Here is a 12,328-nt window from a genome sequence, read left to right on the forward strand (position 1 = left end):
ATTTCCCAAACGTCAATTGTAAATGCTCAAAAAATCAGATATTGCCTTTTATATATTAAAACTAGGCAAGAGGAAAGCACTTTAAACAAAGTATGTGCTGAATATGGAACTCCCTCTTTTACTTTTACATATGCTTTTCTGTATAGTCACTCTGAGATTTTCACATATTAGGTGATTGATGAATGATAAATGAATTAATCAATATTTATTGAGTAATAATACGTAAATTAATTGAGAGGGAAGTAAAATTAGACACACTAAACTCACTACTACTTTGGGACACAGAGACAAGAATGTATTTAATATACAGTAAATTAACATAATTTTCCTCGAACTGACATGAATTACTTAGCTTTTCGGTACCGATACATGTAGGAATCTGAAGGGCCAAAAGTGTTTGCTCTATTTTAAAACAGGCAGATTCTATTGGACCATTTCCTCCATAACGCAACTTTGTTCAAGATGGCTCCAGAAGCCCTCTTGTTCTCAGGTCATGCATTAGAGTGGAACAAGCATTATTTGTACTCACACAGATCTGGATTTTAGCGCTTAAAAAATATCTCCGTGACTTTGAAAACGTATTTAACTTCTCTGAGCTCCAGTTTCTTCAATGATAAATTTACAAATAAACTCGTGATTTTAATTTTTAGAAGCTAGGTGTATCAGTGGGCAAAGAGTTTACAAGGGGAGGGCAAGGATGAGGAGGATATCATGATGTTTGATTTTTAATAATGTGCAGCTATCTGCAGTTGGTGAAAGACGTGGGCAGCAGAGCTGTGGCTGCGTACCCGAGGGAGGGGAATGTTGGACTCGCAGGTGGCCAAAGTGAAGAGTGACCCTGGTCAGAAACAGAGGAGAGAAGGTAGGAGTTTCTGAAGGTAGGAGAAGTCTTAGCGCAGTCCCTTCATTAACTGGCTGGCTGATGCAGAGAACCATGTAACCGGTCACTCCTGTCTTTTAATTAATTAATTAATTAATTAATTTCTCCTCTTTTTAGATAGAATACATAGATTTTATGCTATTTGTTGGTTTCAACAACTGTCTACACCCATGCATCACTACCCAAAACACAACATATAATGAAAGTCCCTTCCTAACCCTTTCCGGTCATTAACCCGACCTCCTCAGTTAAATATTTCCTTATATCCAGCACCAGGGTGGTTTTGTACGCGCTTGAACGTCACACAGATGGAATCATACATTAATTTCTTTTTGTACCTGGCTCCTTAAACTCGGCGTAAGGCTTTATGATTCGTGCAGGTTGTGCACATTTCAGTAGCTAATTCCTTCTGATTAGTGAGTAGTGCTAATGTGACACACACTTTGTTTATTTGTCTCTGTGTTGGGGGACATTTACCATTTTACTGGTTATCGGCTATTTTAAATGACACTGCTATGAAGATTCTTATACAAGTCTTTTGTGGACATACATTTTCATTGATCTGGAGTTAAATATTTTAAACTCTACCTCTGTCCATAGAGAAAAATCAATTCAAACTGCATCACGACGAACTTCACCGTTGGAACCAAAACGTTTCTAGACAAAAACAGTAGAGACTACCTTTTACTAGCGTGGGGTTGGCAGTACCATGTTAGGATATTAAAAGAAAAACAACACTCTAGACATTAAAATATACGAATTTGCCATCATTAAAATAAAGCTTTCAGTATGGTGCATGATCATCTATAAAAACACTGAATCACTGTGCTGGAGAGCTGAAACTAATACACTATTATAAGCCAACTATACTTCAATTTAAAAAAATAAATAAGACGTCTGGTTTTCAAAAACTACTGTGAGGAAAATTAATAGGATGGCACAAACCGAAGGACTATATGTGTGTGTATGTACACGTGTGTGCGAAGGACCGCTATGATTTAGCCATAAAAAAAGGTAATGAAAATGGGCAAAAGGTTGAATAAACACTGCACACAGAAGATAAATGAATGGCCAATAAGTACGTGAAAAGGCGCTGAACATCACTGAGTCATCAGGGGAATGTCAACTGATACTACAATAAAATGCCTCTTGCCATACACCGGAAGAGCTAAAATTAAAAAAGATATCGATACTAAACACCCTCACATTGGTGACAGAAACATGCACGAACACCTTGGGAGAATGCTTGGCAGACTCCTAAAAGGTTAACAATATATCTATCCTATGACCCAGTCATTCTCAAACACTTTTAAAAAATAATAACTAACATTAATTGAATATTTCCTAACTGTGAGACAGTGATCAAATTATATTTTGTGTGTATTACTCCATTTTATCTTCCCAATAATATTTTCAGAAAAGACTAATTGTATTCCCATTCTGTACTTGTTTAACGACTTGGGTGACTCAAATGCTTGGCTATAGACCATTGTGACTAAGACATTAAAACGTTTATAGTTTTCCTGAGAAGATAAAAATACACAGGATTTAGTCAAATTCTGGGGTTTGGGACCCCAGAATTATGAATCTCTTCTACTAAACACGCTGTTTGACCTCTCAAAATCTCACTGTCCCACCTGGGAAGTGGGCAGAGCCATGATTTTACGGTTGCTTAGAAAGAGTAAACGGGACAGCACACTTGAGGGGATAAGCAGCGAACTTGTATGTAGGATTAAAACGTGTATTTCTTTCCTTTTCCCTTTCTCCTTAAAGATATTCTAGTGCTTGGATATTTTCATTCTGAGATATCAGACTCAAGCAACTGCAGTTTTGAGAAAATGTGAGTTTTCAATATACTGCTGCAAAACTAGTATCCAGTTTTCTTCAGAAGTGCTAGCTTGAGAAAATGCAGGGTCTTATTCATATGCGGGGGCCCTACGGTTCACTGAACCTTTGAATTTATGTTCTAGATTCTGTGCTCTCTGATGTGCCACCAGATTATAGAAGGCAGTGCAGCTTGCAAGAAAGGCCTTATTTGCCTTGTTACAATGATAAAGGGAATTTCAGCCACAAATCCTTCCGTGGTGAGAAAGAAAAACCTCCTGGCTAAACGAAATCTTTACTGAGGTGCAACCATCAAGGACCTCTTACACGTTATTGATATTGCCTGTTCTTCTAGTAATAAGTCTATGAAATGATGAGTTCATTTTCTTGCCCAGTGTTGAGCAGAACTCGCTCCCTGATAGTTAGACCTCCATGATCCCCTCTTACAGCTCTAATGCAGGGGCCTACTGACCACCAAAGGCACTGTCATAATCTGTTGGTTTCAGAAGGGACTGGGGCATCCATCTGAGCAGACAGCATGGGCTGAAACAGGGGAAGAAGGAGGTAAATACCATGCATTTACCCCTTACTCTATTCTTACCACTATACTAAGCACTTGCAGTCCTTTCTAATTTAATCACCATTATATATCTATGGATTGGCATTATTATGTCTGTTTGTAATAGGGAAGATCAAATCTGACTCCATATTGGATCTCTTTCTTTTACTTTAACCTTTGTATTCTATTGCTTTTGTTACAAGTTAAGAATACTGCCTATAGCCTGAAATATACAGGACAGCTCATTCTCAAGGCTCTGACCTTTAAAGGTATGACACTTTTCCATTCACGTAGAGATCAAAAGTTGCAGGACAGAGAATAACACTTGTTTTGTTGGCAGTTTACAGGAACATTGTGACCTGACCTATGTGGACAGCTGTGAGAACAAAGGATTCCAACACCAAGAAGTCTGTAACAACCAATCACACCCCCTCCCCTTTTAGTACAAAAGAAGCCCGAAATCTAACTCCGGTAAGATGATTCTTTGGGACACTAGTCCACCATCTTCTCAGTCTGCTGGCTTTTCGAATAAAGTCGCTATTCCTTGCCCCAACAACTCGTCTCTTAATTTATTGGCCTGTTGAGCGGCAAGAAGTACAAGCTTGGACTCAGTAACATATTTTAAAGATAAGGATATTGCCCAGGTGCGTGCAGCTAGTAACTGATAAACCAGGATTTTAACCTTATGTCTTATTGCAAAGCATTTACAATTTGGCCACCAAACAAATTAGTCTGGTGACAATGATTTGGTGGTGTTGATGGTGAAAGGCTGATGGTGATGTTATGATGACAGTGATTACAGTGGTGGTGAGATGAAGTGAATGAGCAGTACTTCCCACGTAGAATTACAATTTAGGACAGAATAGTTATGATGTATTCAGTGAATAAACAGTTCTAAGCACCTGCAAGCTCTGGATACTAAGTTAACTAACACGCTTTTCCTATCTTCAACTAGTTTATGGTCCTCTGATGGAGAAAACAAATATACTTAGGCAACTAAATACTTTTAAAAGTGTTAGTGTTGGGCTTCTCTGGTGGCACAGTGGTTAAGAATCTGTCTGCCAATACTGGGGACACAGGTTCAAGTCCTGGTACGGGAAGATCCCACATGCCGCGGAGCAACTAAGCCCGTGCGCCACAACTACTGAGCCTGTGTTCTAGAGCCCACGAACCACAACTACTGAGCCCGCATGCCACAACTACTGAAGCCCACACGCCTAGAGCCTGTGCTCCGCAACAGGAGAAACCACCGCAATAAGAAGCCCGCACACCACAATAAAGAGTAGCCCCTGCTTGCCGCAACTAGAGAAAACCCACGGCAGCAACGAAGACCCAACACAGCCAAAAAAAAGTATTAGTGTTCAGTGCTATATAAGTATTTCAATTCAATGAATAAATATTTTGTCTGACTTTCTTGGGCCGTGCATGATGCTGGGTGCTTAGAAAGCAGAAAAGAGGTGCTTGTGGCACAGTGGGAAGAAAAGAGTGGAGGGAAGGGCAATGTGCTGGAAAAGGGAGAGCAACCAACCATGTGTTGTGAGCTGCACAGCCCCAGGGAGAGTTCATATGGGAGGTCGCAGAGGGAAAGGACTTTATTTGCCAGAAAAAAAACAGCATGAAAACATGTAAAAGCACACCAGATCAAAGAAATGACAAGTAACAAGCTAAGGAAACATGAAATAGCATGACACGTTTCAGTAATGTCTAAAAAACTCAGTGTGCTGGCCCCCGGCATAAGGGGAAAGGAGAGAAAGTTAAGTCTTGAAAGCTAACCACGGTCCCTGCCACAAGGGCCTCTTCCGCCATGTTCCTGAGGTTGAACTTAAGGGACCATTGTCAGGTCATTGCAGGATTTTAAGAACAAGGTAGACATGGGAAGATTCATCATGCCACTCTCCAAGAACAGGCCTGGTATTATGCTTCTTCCACATACTAGCATGGGAGAACTCCTAGCTAGGGGAGAGACCCTGACTATTGATGCCCTTATACCCCATGTCTAACAGGCCTGGCAGAAAATATGCATAGTCACTCATTTAGTCATTCAACAAACAAATTATATGCATATATGTATATATATTTATAAATATACATATGTGTATATAATTATGTGTTTACTATGTAGTAAATTAGTATGTGTTTAACTTTTTGGAGTTATGTTCCAAAACAGGGAGACAAATGCAAGCACAAAATAGTTTACTTCTTTTAAATGCCCAGACATTATCCTCATGGATAGGCCTCGTTTTATACTGTCTCTTCATTTGGAATTTAAAAAATATAACCCAGTGTGTGAAACATTTGAGAACGTAGATTTTGATGTGAAACATGCCTCATTTGAATCCTAGGCCCAAAATGACTCAACTAAAGCATGACCTAGAGCTTTAACTCAACCTCTCTAAGCCTAAGTTTCCTCATTTTCAAAACACAGATTAAAATAGTACATAATTGTGAGGATGTAGAAAACAATGTACTTAAAGCATTGAGCCCATACAGGATAAATCCAAGGAGAAACATGACAAGACACATATCAATCAAACTATCAAAAATTAAATACAAAGAAAAAATATTAAAAGCAGCAACAGAAAAACAACAAATAACATACAAGGGAATCCCCATAAGGTTAACAGCTGATCTTTCAGCAGAAAATCTGCAAGGCAGAAGGGAGTAGCAGGACATACTTAAAGTGATGAAAGGGAAAAACCTACAACCAAGATTACTCCACCGAGCAAGGATCTCATTCAGATTCGACAGAGAAAGTAAAACCTTTACAGACAAGCAAAAACTAAGAGAATTCAGCACCACCAAACCAGCTTTACAACAAATGCTAAAGGAACTTCTCTAGGCAGGAAATACAAGAGAAGGAAAAGACCTACAACAACGAACCCAAAACAATTAAGAAAATGGTAATAGGAACATACATTTCGATAATTACCTTAAATGTAAATAGATTAAATGCTCCAACCAAAAGACATACACTGGCTGAGTGGATAAAGAAACAAGACCCATATATATGCTGTCTATAAGAGACCCACTTCAGACCTAGGGACACATACAGATTGAAAGTGAGGGGATGGAAAAAGATATTCCATGCAAATGGAAATCAAAAGAAAGCTGGAGTAGCAATTCTCATATCAGACAAAATAGACTTTAAAATAAAGACTACAACAAGAGACAAAGAAGGACACTACATAATGATCAAGGGACAAGAAGAAGATATAACAATTGTAAATATATATGCATCCAACATAGGAGCACCTCAATACGTAAGGCAAATGCTAACAGCCATAAAAGGGGACATTCACAGTAACACAATCATAGTAGGGGACTTCAACACCCCACTTTCACCAATGGACAGATCATCCAAAATGAAAATAAATAAGGAGACACAAGCTTTAAATGATACATTAAACAAGATGGACCTAATTGATATTTATAGGACATTCAATCCAAAAGCAACAGAATACACTTTCTTCTCAAGTGCTCATGGAACATTCTCCAGGATAGATCATATCTTGGGTCACAAATCAAGCCTTGGTAATTTTAATAAAATTGAAATCGTATCAAGTATCTTTTCCGACCACAACGCTATGAAACTAAATATCAATTACAGGAAAAAAAATCTGTAAAAATTACAAACACATGGAGGCTAAACAACACACTACTTAATAACCAAGAGATCACTGAAGAAATCAAAGAGGAAATCAAAAAAATACCTAGAAACAAATGACAATGAAAACACAATGACCCCAAACCTATGGGATGCAGCAAAAGCAGTTCTAAAAGAGAAGTTTACAGCAATACAATCCTACCTCAAGAAACAAGAAACATCTCAAATAAACAACCTAACATTAAACCTAAAGCAACTAGAGAAAGGAGAACAAAAAAACCCCAAGATTAGCATAGGAAAGAAATCATAAAGATCAGATCAGAAATAGATGAAAAAGAAATGAAGGAAACAATAGTAAAGATCAATAAAACTAAAAGCTGGTTCTTTGAAAAGATAAACAAAATTGATAAACCATTAGCCAGACTCATCAAGAAAATAAGGGAGAAGACACAAATCGATAGAATTAGAAATGAAAAAGGAGAAGTAACAACTGACACTGCAGAAATACAAAGGATCATGAGAGATTACTACAAGCAACTATATGCCAATAAAATGGACAACCTGGAAGAAACGGACAAATTCTTAGAAAAGCACAACCTTCCGAGACTGAACCAGGAAGAAATAGAAAATATAAACAGACCAATCACAAGCACTGAAATTGAGACTATGATTAAAAATCCTCCAACAAACAAAAGCCCAGGACCAGATGGCTTCACAGGAGAATTCTATCAAACATTTAGAGAAGAGGTAACACCGACCCTTCTCAAACTCTTCCAAAAGATAGCAGAGGGAGGAACACTCCCAAACTCATTCTACGAGGCCACCATCACCCTGATACCAAAACCAGACAAAGATGTCACAAAGAAAGAAAACTACAGACTAATATCACTGATGAACATAGATGCAAAAATCCTCAACAAACTACTAGCAAACAGAATCCAGAGCACATTAAAAGGATCATACACCAAGATCAAGTGGGATTTATCCCAGGAATGCAAAGATTCTTCAATATGTGCAAATCAATCAATGTGATACACCATATTAACAAACTGAAGGATAAAAACCATATGATCATCTCAATAGATGCAGAAAAAGCTTTTGGCAAAATTCAACACCCATTTATGATAAAACCCCCCCAGAAAGTAGGCATAGAGGGAACTTACCTCAACATAATAAAGGCCATATATGAAAAACCCACAGTCAACATCGCTCTCAATGGTGAAAAACTGAAAGCATTTCCACTAAGATCAGAAACAAGACAAGGTTGTCCACTCTCACCACTATTATTCAACATAGTTTTGGAAGTTTTAGCCACAGCAATCAAAGAAAAAGAAATAAAAGGAATCCAAATCGGAAAAGAAGCAGTAAAGCTGTCACTGTTTGCAGATGACATGATACTATACACAGAGAATCCTAAAGATGCTACCAGAAAGCTACTAAAGCTAATCAATGAATCTGGTAAAGTAGCACTATACAAAATTAATGCACAGAAATCTCTTGCATTCCTATACATTAATGATGAAAAATCTGAAAGAGAAATTAAGGAAACACTCCCATTTACCACTGCAACAAAAAGAATAAAATACCTAGGAATAAACCTTCCTAAGGAGACAAAAGACCTGTATGTAGAAAACCATAAGACACTGATGAAAGAAACTAAAGATGATACAAACAGATGGAGAGATATACCATGTTCTTGGATTGAAAGAATCAACATTGGGAAAATGACTATACTACCCAAAGCAATCTACAGATTCATTGCAATCCCTATCAAACTACCAATGGCATTTTTCACAGAACTAGAACAAAAAATTTCACAATTTGTATGGAGACACAAAAGACCCCAAATAGCCAAAGCAACCTTGAGAAAGAAAAACAGAGCTGGAGGAATCAGGCTCCTGGACTTCAGATTACACTACAAAGCTACAGTAATCAAGACAGTATGGTACTGGCACAAAAACAGAAATATAGATCAATGGAACAGGATTGAAAGCCCAGAGATATACCCACGCACATATGGTCACCTTATTTTTGATAAAGGAGGCAAGAATATACAATGGAGAAAAGACAGCCTCTTCAATAAGTAGTGCTGGGAAAACTGGACAGCTACATGTAAAAGAATGAAATTAGAACACTCCCTAACACCACATACAAAAATAAACTCAAAATGGATTGAAGACCTAAATGTAAGGCCAGACACTATCAAACTCTTAGAGGAAAACATAGGCAGAACACTCTATGACATAAATCACAGCAAGATCCTTTTTGACCCACCTCCTAGAGAAATGGAAATAAAAACAAAAATAAACAAATGGGACCTAATGAAACTTCAAAGCTTTTGCACAGCAGCAAAGGAAACCGTAAACAAGATGAAAAGACCACCCTCAGAATGGGAGAAAATATTTGCAAGTGAAGCAACTGACAAAGGATTAATCTCCAAAATATACAAGCAGCTCATGCAGCTCAATATCAAAAAAACAAACAACCCAATCCAAAAATGGGCAGAAGACCTAAATAGACATTTCTCCTATGAAGAAATACAGATTGCCAACAGACACATGAAAGCATGCTCAACATCACTAATCATTAGAGAAATGCAAATCAAAACTACAATGAGGTATCACCTCACACCAGTCAGAATGGCCATCATCAAAAAATCTACAAACAGTAAATGCTGGAGAGGGTGTGGAGAAAAGGGAACCCTCTGGCACTGTTGGTGGGAATGTAAATTGATACAGCCACTATGGAGAACAGTATGGAGGTTCCTTAAGAAACTAAAAATAGAACTACCATACAACCCAGCAATCCCACTACTGGGCATATATCCTGAGAAAAGCATAATTCAAAAAGAGTCATGTAGCACAATGTTCATTGCAGCTCTTTTTACAGTAGCCAGGACATGGAAGCAACCTACATGTCCATTGACAGATGTATGGATTAAGAAGATATGGCACATATATACAATGGAATATTACTCAGCCATAAAAAGAAACAAAATTGAGTTATTTGTAGGGAGGTGGATGGACCTAGAGCCTGTCATACAGAGTGAAGTAAGTCAGAAACAGAAAAATAGATTATATATGCTAACATATATATATGGAATCCTAAAAAAAAAATGGTTCTGAAGAACCTAGGGGCAGGACAGGAATAAAGACGCAGACATAGAGAAAGGACTTGAGGACACAGGGAGGGGGAAGGGTAAGCTGGGATGAAGTGAGAGAGTGCATGGACTTATATATGTAAATGTAAAATGTATAGCTAGTGGGAAGCAGCCGCATAGCACAGGGAGATCAGCTCAGTGCTTTGTGACCACCTAGAGGGGTGGGATAGGAGGGTGGGAGGGAGAGGCAAGAGGGAGGGGATATAGGGATATATGTATATGTATAGCTGATTCACTTTGTTATACAGCAGAAACTAACACACCACTGTAAAGCAATTATACTCCAATGAAGATGTTAAAAAAATGAAAATAAAAGTAAAGCATTGAGTACCTATCAGGCACATAGTAAATAATCATAATGTTAGCCATTATCATTACCTGCTTGCTAGCTAGACTGTTGACACCTTATTCTAATTGTTCTTATCCCTAGTATATTTCCCTACATGTGAAATCTGTAGCTTGCTTGCAACTATCCTTCCAAAATATCTGCAATAATGATATTTCCTGCTGTCAAAACTTCAGTGGTTGTCCTTTACCTATAGATCAAACACAACCCAAACCTCAATCTTTTTCATTGTTATGCATTTTACACCGTGTTTTAAAATGAACAAACTATATTGTTACATAAATCCATGCCAAGTTTCCTGAACCCATCATTTTGTTCAAGTTGTTCTTTCTGCTTAACACTTTCCCCATTTTCTATCTGTTTCTTGAAATCCTGTTCTACTATTTTTCATGTCCTCCTGTCTCCAACTAAATGCACCTCTCTTCTCCTAAATTACCATAGCATTGTATACATTTATGCTCCCCCAATGATATTTGTAATGTATATATTCTTGGATTATTGCTTTCCTGAGTTTGTTATTTGAATTAGCAATGATAATGCACATGATTTGTATCTACAGTACGCCACACTTTTTGCAAAGTCCATAACCTACAACATCTCTAACTTTCACACACCTCCCTGAGATAAGTATTATGGGATCCATTTACTTAAGTTGACCATGAGGTTCAGGGATTTTAGGTAACATCCTAAGATCACACAGTAAGGGAAAAAAAGCAGTTTTCAAGCCCATGCCTGACTTTAAAGCTCATTCCCTTCTACCAACTTGTTTTAAATGTACCTTCTTCGGCTAGATTATAGATTCTTTGAAATCAGGAGAAGTATTTTATTCCACTCGGCATATCCTCCAAGCCCTAGCCTTGAGTCTATTTTTCAACACGGAGCTAGCTACCGTGCCATGCATTTGTACATGTTATTTCAAACACTGCTGTCAACAACTCTCTAAGACAGATATTATTATCATTGCTATTTGAACTCACATATGGAGACTGAGACAAAGAGGGTTACAGTGACTGGGTAACCTGTTGCAGATGATACAGAAAGTAAGTGGCAAAGGCTGGAAAACAGGAAAAACAGGAAACTTAGTGAGAACCAGGTGTGTGCTGGGCACTAGCTTAGGCAGGCAGATGCTGAGAAGCCATCCTAGTCCCTGACGGCAAAGCTCTCGGATCTAGGAACACAGGACGTGTGTGAGGAGAGCCATGAAAGATGATTTTAAAGACTAAAAGAAGTGTTTGGGCTCCAACCAGCAAATCCCATCTTAGTGAGGGCTGCGTCAGATTAGGCCCATGCAGTTTGACAGTTCCACTCAATTTTATCCACTTTTCTCTTGAAGTTTGAAATGTATAAGATTACATAGGGGATGTTATGAAAAATGTCTATTTTTACATTTAATTTGCACTTATCAAGCTGAGAATTTTTAGGAGACCTAACTTTGCCTCACGGAAAATCCTCTTTAAGTCGTTTTAGGCCTTTTATTCTTAGGAACCATCTGGTGAGAAACCTGGGTTCTTAGTTGGAAACTTTTCATTTATCCTGTTTCTTTTATTTATGTCATCTTTCTTCCTTTTCTTCCTTTCTTTTTTATGACTCCAGACAAACTTACTTCCTTTCCTCACTTCCTTCATCTATCTAGCAATGACTTTCCCCTCTTTATTGGCAGATATGAATATATTTATGAATACTACCAGAGAATTGATTAGTATTAGAAGGATGCTCTATTAAGAAAAACTATGGACTTTGGAGACAAATAGACTGCGATTCAAATGTCAACTCCACCACTTTATAGAAATTTAGCCTTAAGTAAACTCTATAACATGCTCTGACATAACCTATTAACCTACAGAACGGGAATACTAGAATTTATGTTTAGAGTAGTATCTGATAAAAAGTGAAGATATCAATATAGTGACGAACTATGGTGTCAGGTACAAGGGACAATCAGTGAATGAAAGATG

The sequence above is a fragment of the Eschrichtius robustus genome, chromosome 17, assembly GCF_028021215.1.
Source record: "Eschrichtius robustus isolate mEscRob2 chromosome 17, mEscRob2.pri, whole genome shotgun sequence".
Classification (NCBI taxonomy): Eukaryota; Metazoa; Chordata; class Mammalia; order Artiodactyla; family Eschrichtiidae; genus Eschrichtius; species Eschrichtius robustus.